This window comes from Siniperca chuatsi, linkage group LG6, assembly GCF_020085105.1.
Source record: "Siniperca chuatsi isolate FFG_IHB_CAS linkage group LG6, ASM2008510v1, whole genome shotgun sequence".
NCBI classification, from domain to species: domain Eukaryota; kingdom Metazoa; phylum Chordata; class Actinopteri; order Centrarchiformes; family Sinipercidae; genus Siniperca; species Siniperca chuatsi.
The window spans coordinates 17,344,356-17,365,678 of record NC_058047.1 but is presented as its reverse complement, the minus strand read 5'-3'; the positions used below and the strand labels follow the sequence as shown (position 1 = coordinate 17,365,678).

The 21,323-nt window shown below is 39.2% G+C and overlaps 1 long non-coding RNA gene across 1 annotated transcript; it reads right to left on the bottom strand.

The window, feature by feature from the left end:
* Positions 1-19,259: 19,259 nt before the first annotated feature.
* On the bottom strand, positions 19,260-20,690 carry LOC122877508. The gene is made up of 2 exons (XR_006378270.1): positions 20,602-20,690; positions 19,260-20,462 (listed from the first exon to the last, which is right to left on the bottom strand). It is a non-coding gene; the product is annotated as an uncharacterized LOC122877508 (long non-coding RNA).
* Positions 20,691-21,323: the final 633 nt, after the last annotated feature.

Here is a 21,323-nt window from a genome sequence, read left to right as displayed (position 1 = left end):
GATGTTATTTATTAACTGAGCTGCACTCGGATAAATGTGTGGTCCACTTCATTTTCTGTTTTGGCATTAACGCGCTGATCAGACTGATTGGATGGTCTGTTTGATAATTAAGTTTGTTTTATGAGTTATGTTGCCGTGTATAATGTGCAGCATTTATTTGAGTTAGTCTTTGAAACCAACTTCTGTTGTAATAAAAGAGTATTGTGTTGTAATATCTTCTGATAACTGCACTTTAACAGGCATTTCCTGCCAGCAGTTTAGACATCGAGATTATAGCCTTTTTCTCCTTGAGTTTCGTTTCACTTCCTAATTGTAAAAATGTTTGCTGTGATAGTGTTATGATGCTGCCCGTAATGAAGTCAAGTTTTGGCACCGAATTATTGCTGTCAGCAATTAGGGGATTTTTTAAAACATATCTCAGCTCTAGCCTCAGTACCCTTGATGTGGTGTCTTGTACTTGAAAAACGAGGTATCTCTCATGCTGGGATCCTGGGTATTATCCCCCATGATAAACTAACAGGCTGCATACAATGAAATGTATAATAGCTTTTACAGATAACCTTGATTACTCAGAATGTCTTTTCTTTAATTCTGTGGAAATAAATCATGTGATTTCTGTGTGCTGCAGCACCTTTGCCTGTTTTTATAGAGCATCTCAAAGTGGGATATCTGATCTCCAGTCAGGTCAACACCTTAAATATTCTTGTTATAAATGAAAAAGCATAACTCCTCACAGACTCATATAACTCCCATACTGCAAAACACTTTAAGAATTATTTTTATTTTTCTGTCAATTTCTTATGATTTTAAATGAATCAGCTGTAAGATGAACAAAACCTATCCTTTTACAGAAACTGATGTGATATGCAATTTTGACCCAACTGACCACTGAAAATACTGACATCTTGAAAGGCATCTTGCCTTATGATCAATTTAGTAAGAAGATGACTGCCTGAACAATAACCAAATGTATTAAAAATATAGCATTTGCTGTGTGAAATTGCCTCCACTCTCTCCACTCCCAGAATTAATGTTTTATGTCACAAAAGTGTGTTTTTTTTCATGATGTTAGTGGAGGTAGTCTGTTTTATGATAGGCCCACCTCCTCTTTAAAACACTGCTGAATCTGATACAGTAGTTGGATGATTACTTTTCTAAAAAGGTGGGGAAATTCATGAGCATATATAGTATGCATATACAGTGGTGTGAACCAGTATGCAGGAGACGCATTTTTTTTTTGCTTAGCTAGCTTTAGCCAAATTAGAAATACAAGACTATTCAGTTATTGAATGATGTTGGGTGTAATTCTATTTACATCTCACTGCTCTTGGTTATTTTCTGTTTTATGCAGTTGTTGATCAGCTCATGAATAAAAGAACGACTTTTACAACACAGAACATTTCAGAAAACACACCTTTTCAGAAAATGCAACATTTCAGAAAATGCGACAACATTTCACTAAACACAACGACATTTCAGATTACGGAAAAGGTGGGACTACACTTCTTATATGAGATTGGACAGAACCCAAGTCATTTCCTGTTTCTATTGTGTACTACTCAGCAGTGTCCTTGCACAAATTTTAAACAGAGTTTAAAAGGATGGAAAAGGAGATTGAAATCATACGGGAATATTTTATAACAAAAGGACATTCATGTGATGTAATTCCCAAACCCTAAAAAGGTCAATGCCTTCCCACAAGAATTGCAAAAATTTGGAAGGGACTGAAAATCGCGCAACAGGAGCAAGAAATTGACTTGTCAAGGCGTAGCTTTTTCAATAAAGCCTAAGGCCTAAACGACTGGCCAGTTAGCCATCTAAGGGGCTCCCGTGTAGCTGACCATTCGGATTAATTCCAACACTTGCCCAGAGCATTATCAGTTGCCTGACAGCAAAACAACCAATCACAGCAGCGTAGAGTTTAAAGTGTCCCTCCAGCTGATCCAATCTAGACCAACCCACCTTAACATATCCATTGAATAAAAGTCTGAATTGACTTGGGTTCTCTCCAATCACAAAGAAGAAGTTTTGTCCCACCCTTTCTGTAATCTGAAATGTTGTTGTGTTTTGTGAAATACCATTTTGTGAAATGTCGTTGTGTTTTGACCCTCAGGGCCACCATACTTTTCCCCTCTTCCTTAGTTCTTAACCTTCTCCGCCCTCTAAAATAACCCATTAACACTTTAAATTGGCACTCTTAATATTATCATCCACAACTGACGAGTTAGGACGGAGAACCATTCAACTAACAACCAGTTTAACAAAAAAAGGAGAAATGAGCGACATTTCTCTCATTTAAGAGGGCGCTAACAAAAACTTGCAAATGAACTTGTTGCTCTGAATTTAAATCCATGGTCAGCACTTCCACCATACAAATGCAGTCTCCCTTGCCACTAACCACTAACAAACTGGCAGATTTGTATCTCTCAGTTAAACAGGCTTTTTCGACAGGAGTTATGTGAATGGTGATGGCACTGTCAATGCTGGTACTTCCTTGGAGAGCAAGTGACACTTACAAGGGCCTAATAAAGCACTGGATCCCATTCAGGAAGTTTCAGTTCCTGAGGGCTCTGCTTGCAATCTGCTCCCCTGTGAAGTCTCTTAATTTCAGTGCAACATTTCCAGCACCATGGGATCACACTCTTCTTGCTCAGGGGCAGCATTTTCATGTACACACAATCTGTCACAATGTTGTGACGTACATCATGGCATCACAGTAATGCACGACTCACCAACATGATGCAGAATTTACTGAAGCAAACCAATATGAGAGAAGAGATATTCACATGTACATTTTTCTCTATGCAAGCTTCTGCTGTACATAGCTGAAAAGAGCAACTCGTTTCTAGCCATGCTCTCGACTCGTTGCAGCAGGGGGCTTGCCGAACTTAAAGCCAGGTAAGAGTTTGTGTCAGTGCAGAGAAAGCACCCATGATATGGTCTATCCTGCTGTAAAGAATCATAAAAAGGTAAGGTAAAGTTCAAGATTCATTAAAAAGTGTTCAGTAATCCTCTTTGACTTTAAATTATTCTGTCGTGATGTTTAAGTATGAGGGAATCTTTGAAAAGTGCCTGCAGAAGGGTCCATCCTGAACAAAATAAATTAAATCCTTCTGTGTAAATCGCCACAATGTTAGTTGTTCATTATCATTATGTAGCTGTTTTACTCAGCAGTTATGGTTTATTTGCATATTTGCCTGAAACGAAGGCTATACTGTATGAACCCTTGTTCTTAATTGGTTCTTACTAATGAGTTAACTAGCGTTATGTGGTGAGTGTGTTGTAGCTGTTAGCCTTGAACTCTTGCAACATCAAATTAACATTTGGAGAAATTTTCATAATTCATTTAGACATATTTGTGCCTTAACTATGGAAACTGTTTATTTGTGATTTCATGACACTGAATTAAAGGTACTGTATCCTCAAGCTCTGTAATACTGTAGATGAATTGTTGACTGTGGTTTGCTAAGGTTAATATAGCTTTATGAGTTAAGCTTTATACCGACTGTTGTACTGTTTACAGTGAAGTAAAGATAAGTAGGTGACAGAGAGTTGAAGACGGCAGCTAAAGGTAGAGCTTCTGTCTAAAGCAGCAACCAACCAACAGCTGCATCAATATGACTGAAATACATGTCTCTATATCCTCTTGTTAAGTTGGAAGTCAGTCTGACATAATCTTAAAGACTTAATGCAATCTGAATTTGTGTGGTGATAAGTTTTTCATCCAGGTGGACACTTTAAGAGAATAATTACAGTATGTGTACATAGAATGATTTTGTTCCAGTCAGAGTGAGCTGTGTGTGTGTAAGATAAAAGGAGACAAACACAAAATTATAAATATGCATTCTAATCATATCATTATAATTAAAATATCAAGTTGCAGCATGTATACCCATTGAAGATATTCAGACAAATATTCTGATATTTTAGACCAGCCTTACTTACCCTCCTCATTTGTATGCACAAAACGGCAATGTCAAATTAACTAAGCTGTTTTGTACATTATGCAGCAGAGACAAACAGGACAGGAATTCATCCGCTGATGACTGGACCAGCAGATGGTGTGTAAATAATGTACGTCCCCTTGTGAGAACATCTAAGTCTGTCTCAGTTTGGTTTGATGCACCAACCCTACTCCCTCATACAAAGTGACCCTTGCAATGTTAAAGACTAAACCATAGTGTTCATTTTATCCAAGGACTGAGAAGGGATGGGATGCATAGACGCATAGATCTATACGATAGCACCATTTACAAAGTAGTAAGCATTTAGAACATAGTAAACATTATCTGCTCAATGTTATCTTTTACCCTGCACACATACATACAAAATTAAAGACATTTCACATCTAGTGTTACTTATCTTGGTTTAATTTGCATGCAGATAATGCAGGTAGTTTTTCACAAAACCCTGTTTTTACTTTTTATTTCAATTTTCCATTTTTTCTGTTGTTTTATTTACATGATAACACCTGGTAGAGAAATGTTCTTTTCACTTGCTCTGTTCCAAAGGCAAGTCAGGGAACAGCACTCCTGCTGCTTGGAGCTGGTGGGGACTCAGTGTCTTTCTCAAGGGCACTTCATCTGGGTAGATTCTTGTCATTGTGAGGGCATTCTCCAGTCACAGTGTGGTTTCCCAATAAAGCAAACTGCCAGGGCAGATACTGGAAGTAGTAATGACATCCTCAGATCTTTCCTGCTCATGTTCTCTCTCTTTTTACCAGTAATTAGACACTGCCAGCTCACTGCAGACCATAGCTGCAGTGGATGGGCTCTCAGGTTTATAGTTTTGGCCGTGGCAAAAGCACATGTGGATGTGAAGACTGTGATGTTGGCATTCCCAGCATCCTTTAGCTTCCACAGCTTCAGCAGTGACAATGACAAGCAGCTTTCACAGCTTAGATGTCTGTAACTGTTGTGGAAAAAATTACAACAAATTCCAAATCAGTAATGATGATTGCAGTTGCTGGCAGTGTGCAAATACAAAAGTATTGTTTGTGGGGAGATGTTGATTGTTCTGGCAAATGCAGTGTTGTTTTTCCGTAACGATGATGGCTGTGATAATGGTGGTCATGGCAGTGGCTGCAAAGATTAGATGATGACACATTGGCCACTTTTCTGAGGCAAGAGAAGCCATATTGTCTTCAGCGGAGATGGTGATTGGCAAACAGGCTGAAGCTACAGGCTTACAGATTATGCTCTTCTGTCTGCTTTACAAAGAGTAATAAGATGTAATAAGAAGGAACAATTGTGTACAATTGATACTTTGATTTATGTGTATTTCCATAAATAAATCACTATATAAACATTATTAACTTTTTGTTTGTTTTCACAACTGCTACTGTTCTTATAGTACAAAGAAAAATCTGTTAAACTCCCGCTCAACAGGTAATGACTTCATCGTCTTCATTGTCAGCTTGCATTTATTTCAGTGACTGAGTTGAGGAGGAACTCTGCACTTTTTACCTCTACACCTTCTTTGCTTTGTGCTTGAATGAACATGATGCTCGATGAACTGCTCATCATTATGCAAGTGATTTACTCAGCAGTCATAATTGGTTTGCATATTTACCTGAAAAGAGGTGATACTGTAGGACTGTTTTGTTCTCAAATGGTTCTCATTGATCAGTCAATGAATGCAGAGTTCTGTATAATGTCACTGTTTGAGTAAACTCTTTAACAATGTTTCATAAAAGCTTTAATGTTGCGTTAACCTACCAAAATGCAATGGAAGGTAACTAAATACATTTACTCAAGTACTGTACAATTTTGAGGTACTTGTACTTTACATGAGTATTTAAAATCTATGCTACTTCAGACTTCTGCTACACTATATTTCAGAGTGAAATATTGTACTTTTTACTCCACTTCAGTCTTTTCAGAGTAGAGTTGGTTTTTTTTTAAATATAATGATAATAAAAAATAAACAACCTATGATATGCTTATGAAATACAACACCTTGTTAAATATTGAACCAGTGATTCCCAACCTTTTTGGCTTGTGACCCTTTTCAGAAAAGTATTGTCTAGTTGGGGGTGCTGCTTGTCAAGTTTCCAATGTCTATAAATTTTTAGCAATTCCATCAAGATGGATTTCCATTTCCAACCAGTCTTGGGAAATACTTGCAGGAGTGAATGATGATCACAAGAAATCATTAAAGGGTAAGACCTCGTGCCAACAGTCACAAAGTTCCTCCACCCAAGTCAAACTCACAGCATTTTGTAAAGGAAAAACTATATATAAAAGTAGTTTAAACTAGTTTCACAAATGTAAGATGCTGCTTACGCATTGATGCATCAGTATTAACAATCTGGGTAGTATATTTTTTCTACAGAACGAGTACTTTTACTTTTGATAGCTTAGCTAATAAGACTTTTACTTGTAATGAAGTATTTTTACACTGTTGTATTGGTACTTTTACTTCTTCCACCACTGGAACACACCATGAGAACTTATGGCATTTTCATGCCGCTATAATGTAGAGGGAAAGAGGGAAAAGGAATACTTAACTACTGTGTTATTTCCTTTTATGCTTATAAAATCTCAATAATATTTGACAGGGCAGGTTTTTCTCAGTACTGGAGGAGAATTGCTGACCTCAAGTGGACACTGTAGCCTTGCCCATCTCTTCAGAGGAGGTTTCTGAGGTAATCAAAACGCTCTGTAAAAAGGTGTGGGCGAGATTCACCCTGAGATGTTTAAAAACTGTTGGCCCGTCTTGGCTGATACACCTTTTCAGTATTGTGTGGAGGTCAAGGGCAGTGCCCATGGACTGGCAGGTGAGATAGAGGGGGACCCGAGTGTGAGCTCCAACTACCAGGGTTCACACTGCTCAGCCTCCCAGGTATGGCTTTATGCCAGGGTGCTGGAAAGGAGGCTCCAACCAAATGTCAAAACCAAACCAAACTTTTAACAATCTAATGTGGACAGTGGACCAGCTCTTTCCTCTTTCAAAAATACTGTTTGCCTATCCAGTCTACATTGGCTTGTCAGTTTAGAGAGGAGCTTAAGACTGTGTCCCTAGGGGTATCTTGTATGGCAACCCTGTCACCTAGAAGTTGAGTTTGTATACTTCTAATTTGCAACAGAAAATACATACACAAATAATCTTTTTTATCAACATAATGAGGAAATGTTTTAAATGAACAGATCTGCAAGTTATTGGCAATAAATTGCAAAATGTTCATACTGACTGTAACTGCAAAACATTCTCTGACAATGTATTTCATTTGTTTTCCCCACAATATCTGCTCATAGTGACTAAAACAGTTTCATGGTTATGTTTTGACAACCTAAAGCATGTTGTTAAGAACAGGCAAAGATCATTGTCGTGGTTAAGTATTGAAACAGTCAATGCTGACTTAAAACAAAAGACAGGACATGTTTACTTTTTCAATATGTAACTAAAACCACAATCTTTCTCTAACCTTAATCAAAATGTTTTAGTAGCCTACACCTAACCACATGAGGGATGCAGGACTTGAACCCTTGTCTCCGCTGTCCAAGTCCTGCGTTTTGAATTCCCACATCATCCCGTCCACCTTTTTACCTTCTGTGTGGTACAAGAGTGTAGCACTTCCTAGTCTAGTCACTGCCAGTTAACATAATTGAGTTAGTAATTACATATTTTGCAAAACATTTGAGCAGAATTTAAACATAACGTTTATGAGACAGGGTTGTATAGCATGGTATAGCGGGAATTTGGTCGATTCTTTTAAGTCAAGCATGTTCTCCGTGGGTATTGGGCTCTACCATGGCTGTGCCTGGCCACAGATTCTGTTTGTGATTTGCACTGACATAATCTCTAGAATTGCTTGGTTTTTAATTGAGCCAATGCCCCACAAAATGTCTGTGTATGTCACGGCCCCAGATAAGTATATGTGCCCTCATGAATAGACATGCCTGCGGTTGCTCTGGCTCTCTCTGACTGTTTAACCAGCTCTGCCTGGATGTTTGGTTTTTGGCACTGGTAGCGGTGCACACTTCTATGGCAAGCACAGTGGTGTTATTTATTGCTACGACGCTGATGGCTGTGATGATGGTGGCGGTGACAGTGAGAGCAGTATTGGCTAGCAGAAGCAGCAGGCACCAGATCCCCTCCTGTTTGTTCAGAGAGACACACAGCAAAGCTTTACTGTGTTCAACCCAAGGCTGCAAACCCCCCAGTAAAACCAAAACACTGGCACTGGTTAGAGCACATATTGTTTTCATGCCATTTTCCAAATTCATGCCCGTCTGCCTGAGTGTTTGTCTGTGCATCTGTCTTACTGTCAGGCTGTGTGTCTATTTATTTGCCTGTCTGTTTGAGTGTCATTATTCCGTGCTTATGTATTTCAAGGCTTCTGTAAATATACAATGCTCCTGATTGGCTTTTCTGTTATTACCAGAGATACGTATATAGATAAAAATCACAAACTCTCTTTGTACATGTTTTCACATGCATACATGTATGTCAGTGCATGTGTGGACATTTTCCATGTCTTCCTGAATGTGTGTGTGTGTTCGTTCAAGGTTGTGCAAGCCCACATATGTGTGAGTGGGTGATTTCGGCTCTGCAAGCCCAGCACCCAACCATCTGTCACAAAGGGGCCACCGCGTTCTGAAGCCAATCATCTCCTCCCAGCAGCTTCTAGGATCCTCGCTCTGCTTTCCAACAATGGTCCGGCACGCCAAACACACATTCACACACGAAGAATGACAACGTCTGCCACATGCTCCTATCAGCAGGCGCACACACACAAACTTAACAATCACACAGACGCTTGCCTTGAAAACTGTTAAGACCCTTTCCCTCATTGGAGAAAATCTGGCTTTCATCGCAGTTCCAAGTAGACGCTTGTTTGATAGTTCAGAGCCACTGTGATTGGTTGCTGCCATTAGCTGAATAGTTTTACAGTCGAGCCAATATAGATGATAAGTATTTCATGTTAAATATCCCATGAGCACTTTCAAGTTCAGGAATAGTTCGATATTTTGGGAAATACACTTATTTGCTTTCTTTGAGAAGATTGATTCCACTCTCATGTCTGAGCGTTAAATATGAAGCTACAGACAGCAGTTGGTTAGCTTAGCTTAGCAATAAAGACTGGAAACAGGAGGAAACAGCTAACCTGGCTCCATCTAGAGGTGACAAAATCTGCCTGCCAGCACGTCCTAAACTCACTTTATATCTCGTTTGTTGAATCCATGTAAAAAACAAAAAGTGTAAAAATGACAAGTTACCTTTGGACAGAGCCAGACCAGCCATTTCCCATTTCTAGTCTTTATGTTAGGCTAAGCTAACTTAGCTGGTTGTAGCTTCATATTTAAAGGACAGATATGAGAGCCCTGCAAGAAAGCAAATAAGTAAATAAATACATTGACCACAATGCCAAACTATCCCTTTACAGGAAAACTATAATATGTTACAAATTTAGTTTTATTTTTGTTGCATTATTTCTGAGGTTTCTTCCTTTTTTTTTGTTCCTGTTAAAGGTTTGTTTGGAGCAGGTTTTCTATTCCTGAATCGAGGGTTGTTGTATGCTGTTCAGATTGTAAATTTTTGGGCTATAAAAATAGCTGCTGAAATCTTGGACGAGAGTGCCATCATGAAAAATAGGTACAATAGGGGAACAAACATGAGTGGTGGAAAACAGTAGAAATTGTTAACAAATCCCCAGTTAGTCAAACTTATTTGGAACTTATTTTCTTTATTTTAGTTGTGAGCTTAACTTCGGCTCCTATTGAATTCATAACCCATGAGGATCAAAAAATGCTCACCTTATTTTATTTTTTCTTATGGTTCACTTGACAAAAGCATTCAGAGTTCAGGTGTGAACTGACAGGAACTTCAATATATACACTATGACAAAACACACAGCCACAGAACAGAACAACAACAGCTTGTGATATGGATAGAGTTGACCAGAAATGGCAGTAGCTGTCAAAAACTGCTGGAGGAAAGGAAGCAAAACCACTTACAACCTTCAATGAAATAAAATGTCAACAATGCCTCTCCTGTACACTAACAGAACATACACAGTACAAAAACTCTTCCCATTCAAGTAAAAATCCTGCAGATTCAACACAGACTTTATATTTTCACAACACTTTTTCTTTCCAGCTATTTTTATTACCATGCATGCAATGTTGGCCGTTCTTACAATTCACTTCAAAGACGTGGTGGTACATTATTTTGTCAACATCCTCGCTGATATCCCATTGGGGAAAATTATGTGTTAATTCACTAATTGGTTATTAATAATTTGTGAAAGGTTTCTCAAGTGTTATCATCACTTGGGAAAATATTGGCACTGTCCTGAAATAATTGTTCTTTCCATGGGGTTATTTGTCTTCGACAGTAGAAACAATAGTCACATGCCACTGAATATCTTAGCACAACTGTTAAGCACTTTTCCACAGATGCTCTCTGGACCTGCGCTCTTAAAAATATTTGTGTGTTTGAACAACTGATCGGGGCCCACTATCTGCCTCTCACAAATCTCATCACTTCAGAATCTAAATCTTTATAATCGGCCCATTCATAAAAAAAATGATATTACAGTCATTTGGTTAGCAGCATCAATGCTGGTCAGACTTGTAAGGCCTTAGCTTTAGACTACTATAAAGGATGTTTAGGAGTCTTCTAGCCTCAGCTGATCACATCCAAAGGGAACGGACCCACAGAGGAGAAAACTAATAATGGGAAAGCACCAAGTTCACCACACTGAATCACTTTGCCCCACAGATGAGGGACAAAGGTGGACTAAAATTCTACTCCCTGCAGTATTTTCTTTGAGGAGAAATAAGCAATCCTCTACTGTGTGCATATTTCTTTTAAACGGAGAACTGCCTGTTCGCTCTCCACTCCCCTTGGTGTTATTTTCCGAGGAGAGCAGGCGGTTCACTCCTATCACTGTTTCTATTTAAAGGAGTAGTCCAGGATGGGATACAAAATAGGGGATACATGAGAGCGTGACCCAGGTAACTCTCAGATCTTATATTTGATCCCCATAGTACATTAGCTGATGTGTCCTTTCATAATGTCCTCACGCATGAAACGTAAAGCATAGCTCTCTATTCGTTGGAAGTTGTAGGGTAAAATGTACTCAAAGTAAGGGTGTGCACTTGTGGTGTTTCCACAAAGATAATTCAGCCGCTAACATCATGCTCATCATTAAGTGTCATTTATAATTTTTAAAAATGCAGAGAAGGCCCAGTGGTTCATTAGTTTAAGAATTTGACCAAGGCTCAAAATGTATCCCCAAGTCAAGCCCAGCTGCAATAAATGTAATGGTGCTAAAGATTCATTGATCCATATGTACTGGCTGTGTCCCAGCTTAGAAAAAATCTGGAGAAATTAATTTCAAACACTTTCTCAGACTCTGTGTAACTGAACCTAACCTCCTTTCTGACTTTCTCCTTTCCTTCCAGAGCTCCCATGTGGTTATGTGGGCTTGTCACTGACCTGTTACACTTGACTCCTCCGCAACCCTCCAAAACATTTAATCCACCTATTATTAGTAGTATTTATTCTTTTCTTTTCTTCCTCTTTTATTTGTTGTAATTGCTATATTTGCTCTTGTATTCATTGTGATCACATGAATAACCACCTTTTCATTCATTCAGTTTGTTATTGTGACTTTGGTTTGTTTAATGACCATTTGGGGCGAGTGGGAGTGGAAGTTCGAGGTTTGTTTCTGATTTATGTCAAAGAACATGATCTGCCATCGGGAGAACATTTATGCATCTTGGTTGACAATCAATAAAAAACATTTTGAAAAGAAATGAATATTTCACAAAGGCTCAAATAAGAGAACACTGTGACTTTGACAGACAGCTGACTCAGTGGAGTACAAACTGCTGAAGTTGCTCATGTTTCATGTATAACAGAAGATAACCTCAAACTTATGTTCCGTTTCACACACACCACACCCTCTTACAGCCAGGCGTGTCCACTTTCTTATGCATAGAGTTTTTGGTAGCATCTGCAAATTTTTTGCACACATTGTTAGAGAGCTAAAGAATCTCACTTCAGAAGACATTTTGTGATAGTAAGAGGTGACCCTGTTGCATATACAGCATAACCACAGCCAGGAGATCATTGAATTTTTGGTTTGTGTCTTCACCACTCTGCGTGCCTCCTTGGCATTGTAAGCAGGTGGATGCCACTGAATATAAAAAAAACACACTTCTGAACAATAGCAAGGCTTTTTACTGGAACATTTTTTTCATTCTTGTAGATGAACAAATGCAGCTTCAGATTTGTGGCATTTTTTAAATTGTTTGCAGAGGAGTAACTGAATGCAGGTATTCTTACAGGTGTGAAGTGTCCTGGCATTGATCTAAAAACAACAAATAAATGAAAAAGTATTATGAAAATAGGAAAAGACAATGGTTTGGGTTAAAATAAGCTCAGATACATTAGTAAGTCAGTTACATTAGGCGTATTTTTAGGGAGGACGGTCTGGTGGCTCAAGTCCTATCTGTTTGGCGACACCTGAAGTTGCTCAACGTCCGCCTGAATCCATTCTTAGTATACGTATGTTACAATCTATTTATAATTTTGTCATCATGATTGTCCATACTGTAATTTTATTATGCTGGTCTAGTCTGTACACACAACAATATTGCATGTCTGTCCATCCTGGGAGAGGGATCCCTCCTCTGTTGCTCTTCCTGAGGTTTCTTCCAATTCGTTTCTCTTTTTTGGGGGAGTTTTTCCACATCTGAATCGAGGGTCAAAGGATAGAGGGTGTCGTATGCTGTTCAGATTGTAAAGCCCCAAGGCAAATATGTGATTTGTGATATTGGGCTATATAAATAAAATTGACTTGACTAAACTTGGTAGAGTGGTAGTGATGTGTTGGAAAGATAATCTTACTATTGTGTAACATGTGATGCAGTGTGTTTGTGATTTGAGAGCAGATAATATAAGAACATTTTCCTTGCGTGTGTGACGCAACCTGATTTCATAATCTGTCAAAATGTAATCAGCTGCTTTGAGAACTGCCATTGTTTGTTAAGACTTCTTAACTTGGTAGTTTTACATTTTTAGGGTAAAAAGTTATCATAACTGAAAGGACTGATGACCAAATACATGGAAGTCACACAAGCTGTAAAAAGCAATATATTCCCTTTATAAACTTCAATATTCTTTTGCAAGTGAAGTGGTCCAACAACGCAGACTGTGGCCTTCTGCGCAGTGAGGAAAAACTTCTATGGTCATCCTTCACTCTGTTCTCAACAAGCAGAAAATTGGGCTAGGGTGCATTTTCCTCGCATGGTTTAGGCCCACTGCTCAGCTTAAAGGACAAAAAAGATGTGACTAAATACAAAACCAATTGGAGTGGTCACAGTGCTCCAATCTGCAGGGCATGAGCGCTCACTGAATAGTTTGATGAGCATCAACATCCCAAGAGGTTTAAAGGTCCACACACTTTATAATCTGCAGAGACACACTGAAGCTGATCAAGTGAACTCTGGTGGAAGTTCACTTTACCCGAATAACTAAAAAGGGCCCTAGTGATATCTTGCAATGCCACGGAAGTTTGTTTGTGGTGCTCAGAAGAGTGGAACATTTACCTTTCAAAGAGACTGATGTTTCAAATTTTACTTTAACTTTGTAAATTGAATCTGTACAGGGGACAAAGTTCTTGCATGCCACAGATTTTTGGTACATTTTCATATTGCATATATTTTGCATTTGTTTAATAATCTTTAAGTTAACCCATTATTATTTCCTTTATATATGTTTTATGTGCCACTGTAATCCCAGCAAGTATCTTTTACATTAAATCTGATCTCATCTTATTTTCAAATTCATCTAATTTATTTGTTTATGAATGATTTGCAGTAAAGATGACCATACATGCATTATGGTTTCCCCCACCGGCAGGATCTAACTTTTCACTGGGAGAGGTCTAGCTTGTCCACTCCTTTTACAGGAGGTCAATTAGAATCCAACCGAGTAGTGCACTTCACTAATGGAGCACACTAAAATCTTTGACCCTCCTGATCTGATTGCACTGTGTGTCCACTAACAGTATAATGGGCTAAGAGTGCTGAACTACTCATCTACTGTAAGTGCTGGCCATTAGAAGTTAGAGGGACCATATCTAAGTCAATATGATCTATGAGAGACTTAATAGCCACTCGAAATTTAGATTCATTCACAGCACAGCTCTTGGGTAGATGTAGTGGTAATTGATTTTTACAAATTGTAGTGCAGCAAAAATGCAGGATTTACTGTAGGTATCCTTTTGCTTTGATATTGTAATCTATCAAATTTGAGCTGTTCATTGGTTTTTCATGAAAGCTATAAGCATCTTACAAGATCAGCAAAACATTTGCAAACATTATTATACATACTGTAGATGTATAGAAGCACAGACAGTATCCAGGTGTAATTTGTTTTATGTAAAAACAGCACATTTTAAAAAAGCAGCTCTTCTGTATTGTTTATACACATCTACTCAGCAACAAAGTTCCTCCTCCCTCACAGATGAAGTGGACATGCTGCCATTTTCAGGAGTCAGCTCTTCTGTCCACTCTCAGCATGGTCAAATTCCTTAAACACATCCACAAAGACAAGGCTTCCTCAGCAATCCGCTTGGATAGCAGACCAGCTCAGCGCCTGCCCTCAGAGTTGTGCTGCTATATTGATCTGATTCACTGACCTTTTCGCTGCCTCATGCCTTGCTAATGTAATCTAGTGCTGCTGCTGCTGGCTCATGCCTCTCTGCCTGCAGCTCTCTCTCATTCTCTCTCTCTTCCCGTTTTTCTCACGCATGTAAGCAACCAGGTACACTCTCACTCTGACTCTCTCTCACACACACACAAACGTTCAGCTGGTCTCAGATTGTGTATGTGTATCTGCCTTTTTGGTTTGCTGCTTTAACGTGTCCCCCACTAGGGCCAGTTATCGTTGGAAATGTTTTGATACTCGTGCTGAAATGATACCTGATCTTTGGTACAGATACCAAAAGAATGCTATTTTCAGTACCTTATTTTGAAAAGTATAAGCCTGTTTTTCTCTGAAAACCTTTTTTTAATTTAACAAAAATGCTATACAAATAAGATTATTGTAATTTGTATATAAGCACACTAACCTATTAATATAAACCCTACAATTACACTACAATTAAATTTCTACTATTTTAAAACATTCTAGGTGGTATTTGCATTGCGCCTCCCTTTCCCCCATCCCCCAAAACCTCTCTCTCTCTAGACCTCTCTCTCTCTCGGTGGATGGCTGCCCACCACTGAGTCTGGTTCTGTCCAAGGTTTTTGCTTCTTAAAGGAAGTTTTTTCTTGCCACTGTCGCCAAGTGCTTGCTCATGTTGGGATTTGTTGGGTCTCTGTAAATAATATTATAAAGAGTACGGTATACACCTGCTCTATAAGCAAAGTACAATTAGAAAACTTCTGTTATGAATTGGCACTATATAAATAAAATTGAATTGAATTAACCTGGGTCTGTTTTTGTTATTTTATCCAGCTTAGTTTATTTTCTTCTCTTTATCTGTGTTTCTTAATGACAAACAAAAGATTTACAGAAAGGTCTTCAGTGTTTGAGAAAATTCTGCTTGAAATAAGACATCCCAGCTGCTTTATATTTATGTGGGTGACCAGCTGGTTTGTGGTTGTGATGAATCTCTCAGTCCCCTGCTCTCTCCCTGATTCCTGATTCATTGTGCTATCCAGGGAATATGTATCACCATTTTGCCTCAAGCCATCCAGCAGTCCAATCTGTAAGTCAGGCTAAGGTACAAACTCTGTCCCAAAAAGCAGAGATCCAAACCATGGAGGCCAGAGATCATTTGCCGCTGCCCAGCCACAGAGCACCAAGCCCAGCCTCTCAGCAGCTCTGGCTGGCTTCCCTGGAGAGCCATGTTGGATGTGGACATTGTTGGAATGAGGGAAGAGAGTGAGTGTAGTTGAAATAACAGGAAAAGGGGATGGAGGGTGGGGGTTTAAGTGTAAAAGGGGGGAAAAAAAGACTATAGGTGTAAAAAAAAAAAAAAAAAAAAAAGGGGGCATTTTTGTTTCGCCAAATATGACCCTTTTTCCCCAAACATACTAAAGCATCCACATGGTTGAAAAGGTGCACACACAGACACACATGCATCTGCACACATGCACACCCACACCCAGACACAGCATTGGACAGAAGCATACAGACATACCCTCCTACAGAATATATAGGCATACGCACACACACAAACCTAATTTTGCATGCATGGCTGCGCTTCCGTTAGCTGTGGCCACGGTTGCTAGGCTACGGGTGATTCCAGTCTTTGGAGGGGACCTGACATTAGGGAGAGCAAATTGACCACAGGAAGCTTTAATCTGCCATGAAAGAGCAGCTGGAGTTCGCATACACACGTGCCAATAGTACTGTATTTCAACATTTGTTTCTTCCTATGATAAACTCATATCAACACATACTACATATGACCCTTTATGTCTATCACCTCCTTTCTTTTTCCCTCTCTCTCACACACACTCCTCTTTGGGCCAGCAGCCTAACCGTGATAGGACACACTGTTTTCCCAAGCCAAAAAGGGACAAATCTCTTAGGAAAACAGAGTTTAGCTTTGTTAGTGTGTGTATGTGTGTGAAGGTAAATATGCGTCTGTGATGTGTGTACCTGCTGCCAGCATGCATAAGATGTAGACCAAACAATTCATTAAAACCTTATAAAATAAAATCTGCATGTTGAACACTTCCTCTAACACACATTTCTATCAGAAAACATGGGCCCCGGGTTGGAGACTTGACTTTTCTCTCATTAAAGGATAAGGCTGGCAATATTTGATATTTTTCTTATTGTTCACCAATCCCATGGAAAAAACAACAACAATGAATTGAAGTAATTACCTGTATAACCCAAGCCTGATATACATAGCTTTTTCCTCTGAGCAAAACCTCCATTGTTGTCTAATAACTATTAAAACACATCAGTGAGCCACACTGTTGCAATGGATGACATGTTCCTTCATTACGATGAACACAGTAACTGTAGTTTATTTTGACACCGTTCGAAAGCCTTAAATACTACACTAGAGCATCATATGTGTATTAAATAGTCCCTAACAAATGCACTATTTACCCCTGTTTGACTAATGTTTGCTAAAAACTACAGTGCCCAGCTTTCTTAGGAAATTCCAACCCCATTTTAAAAGTGAAAGTACATATTTGTGATCTGTTATATGTTTTCAGTAGGACCAAACAGGTTTGGGGCTGAGAGCCACAGACCAGGTAGGGAAGTCAGAAAAAGCATTAAGAGACGGACGAACAGATTGATGGTTTTGGTCTTTTCATGGGATTTGATGCCAATAACAAAAATATAAAGCAACACCAGCCTTATCTAAGTGCACAGCATACAGTATGCAGTACACTGAGTTTGACATACCTGTTTTGGTGTTGTGCAAGGCATCTTGGACAGCGTCAGTTCCCTCGCTCATCTCAAAGTCAATCTGATTAAAATGGATGAAATGTCATAATAGTTGCAGGGCTCTATTCTACTTCTGCTCCAGACTCACACCACTTTGATAATCTCTTTAACATATTCTTGCTCAAACTCTTAAATTTGTTGCAATTACAATGTATTTGACCATTTTCTCTATGCCTGTATTATCTGCAAGTCTCTTAAATTAACCTGTAATACTATCTGATTTAATTGCCAGTGCAGATTATTCTGCTTTATGAGCAATAACCCATTCACCCCAGGGGTATATCAATCCTAATGCATCTATTAAAGTCTGCCTATGACATTATTATGATTAGTCACTTTGTTGTTCCTGAGCTGAAACAGTGCAAAATCTGAATATGAATACAGAAATATTGACATGATTATCTACTGTCACCACACATTAATCACCACTAATCTCCATGACTGTGATATTAAATGTATTCACGTGTCCTTTTTAGATGTTCTTACCTTGTTTTTGAGAAACAGATGGAATCACTGGATGGAAGCACTGTTAAATAATTATTCCTGAGAGGATGTCACCTTTTGTTCATTGATACAAAAGCCTAATATACATGAACTGATGTCATTTGGCTTTCATGTCAGGGGATTTGCTGTAACAAAACAATTTAACAGAGAAAGTCAACGTGTTGGCTGTGGCCCACCACTGGAGACTCCACTCAGAGTTGGGGGACAGGGACTGTGGGGTAACATTAAGTCTCACATTTGCACTTTAATAACAGTTTAGCTTCTTTAACTACAACCATTTTATATACACAAACTGGACAACTACTATGTGGCAGGTACATCCAAAAAACCTTTATTGCCCTTTCACCTGCCAGAGAATAGCTGGACTAACAACCCCACCAAGTGGTCAGGTGTGTCATATCCATATCCAGACATCAGCTCATGCCTCATTTACTCTTCAAATAAATCAGCAACAATTCAGATTTATTAGTGATTCATAATTTGGATGAACCTCAGGAAACTGGAAGTAGAATGAAGCAGTCTTTTCTCATTCAGCAGTCTATTCAGCAGGCATTGGTGGATAGCTAACCAGCAGAAAGTATCCATGCTAAAGCGGACGTTAAGTTTACAACCATATCATCTTATCTCAAGCGAACAATGTACTAATGTTTTTTAGTGTCATGCTAATATTAAAAATGCACACTGTACACTATGGTGGAGTTACAAACTATAAACTTACTTTACACCTGACAGATCTCTTCCAACGTTTGTGAACTAGCCTAAAGGTATTAAAACTACAATATGTGTGACAGAGATTTCCAGTCCTTAGGGAAAGGAAGAACATTTTCACCAGTATCACATTCCCATTTTAATCTCTCACATCTTCTCCTACAAAGAGTAATAGAGTTTGATGTGTTCTCATGAATTATTCATTCAGATGGTTATTCTGTTCACTTATATTTTATCATTTACTTTAGATGCTCATCTTACAATCTACACTCCCAGCAGGCTGAAGCACTACCTTACTCTCTCTGGAAGGGTACAGGTGATTTACCATCACAAAACTGAAGGATCTGTCTGTGCCGTCGTGAAGGCAAAAGTATCAAATTAGAATATTAGAATATTTAAGGACATTATATGGAGAAGAATGTCTCCACATGTCGACAAAATGTATGTAGAAACTGTGTAAATTGGTGGCACAGATCATCACATTATCACAAATATGTATTGCAGAAGGTGCTTTAAACATGTGAAATTTAAGAGGTTAAAATCCATAAAATCCATAAAATCCATAAAATTGGGGCATACACAAGAGACACATTAAAAACAGAATGATCAGAATCGATATCCTGAGTTTTAATCCCTAGTATGAGTCAAGCTCATATACATCCATGCTCCATGAGCTCCAAAAACATTGGATCCTACATTTCCCGTAATGCCACCACACACCACAGATTTAAGCCCTTCTTAATTGCCACCATCTACTCCCACTGTACACACAGACATAAGGCATTGTTTGTCAAATGGTACAATAGTCACACCATGGCCAATGTGAGGGCTACTGAAAAACTGCTGCAGAGAGCTGTGATGACAGATATATCTACTGCAGCCCACCACTGCTTCAGCACCTTGAACAGTGCTACTCCACTCAGCATCTCAACACACATAACAGGCTGTCAAAGAGTAGTCATACACCGTCACATCATCTTGTTGTATTCTGGCGCTCAGTCAATCACTGAGCACCAGAATACAACAAGATGATGTGATGGTGTAAACTGCAGATTATGAAAACAGTATCACATAGAAGAGATGAATGTATAACAGAAATTATGTTCATAATAAGCATCACAAGCTGGGCACACAGGCCAAAGAGAAAACACTACGACTATATGAACAAATGTACAATCCCCAAACTGTGTCACACTGCACAGAGTTACAGTAATGGAATACAGGTATTACCCTTAGAGTTTCTTCATTGACCTTTTGTGTGCAAAGAGATCTATCAAGTCACTAAAGTCCATCAGCGTCATCAGGTGGGATGCAGTAGCCAGCAGTGACAAAGCGGAGAGATTCTGGGTCATGACACTCCTTCTGAGTGTCATTACATTATGTTGTGATGACAGTAATATGCAGGCAAAGCTACTGATGGTGAGTAAATACACTATTCTCTTGCTACAGTTTGATTAGGAGGCAAGAGTGCCACAGATCATTGGTAAGAGAACTTTGTTTTTCCGTCAAACCTTGATCCCACAAATTTCTCTGCCCTATTCTGAAATATTAGCCTGACATCACCAGACCAATTCACAAATGCAAATGCATCCACCAGAGCAAATAAAACATGAGCTTGCAGATTCGTCTGGTTCCCAGGCTACTGAAATACTGCAGGGCCATGATGAAAAGTTGCTTCCTTGACTTTCTCAAATTGTTCCCTGTGGTTTAGTATCTGCAGAAGTATTGTAATCCTGCTTCTGATGACTGGGTTGAAACTGATCACCCTCGAGACTTTTGCCATCTCGTGTGCATGGAGCTGCTGCTGGCCAAGTCTGGATATGAAAATATCACATATTATACTGTATATGACCAGGAACACGTCATAACCATCAAGCAATCATGTATTGATTTTTTCTGTAATATAACTCATATGCAGGCTGCTGTGGACAGGAGATGCTGCAGGTTATTGACCTTCCTCCCTGTGAGTTCAGTCCACATCCTCTGGCACGTTCTCTTTTGCTGGTTTCTCCATCTGAATGAGATCAGCATCTTCATGACCTTATTATAGGCAGAGAGGAGGAACAGTTTGTGTTTGTTTTGTGACCATATGGCCCCATTAGTAGGGTAACGACCCCACAGTCCCTCCAGGATACACACACAGTCGTTTCTAAATGTGTGTGTGTGTGTGTGCGTGCGTGTGTGTGATATGACTTTGGAGACCCTCCAGGACACTTAACGCTGCCCCCAGTGGCCACTTACGCAGATGAAGCTTCTCCATGCACCATTTGGCCTGTGACCACTGCTTGAATGTGAAGCTCTCACACACACACACACACACACACACACACACACACACACACACACACACACACAAAGCTTCATGCTGGCATTTTGTCCATGCACACATACATAGCATACTTGCACAGAACACACAAACAGCTGTAAGGTCTAACAAGGGCAAACAGGCAGGGGTCAAAGTAAAATAGATCTTTCCAGCATGCTAATAAACCTGTGTGGCTAGGTCAGCAGAAAACAGAAACCGTCAGCTGTGGAGATGTTAACGCTCGTCAGATGAGTCATTCTGAGCTGTAAACACAGGAGCAAGGAGGAGGTCAACCTGCTGCCAACACCTCATACTGTTGTTACTGATCAGTTCAAGCACATGTTCAACAGAAACTTTATTTGCCCTTCTC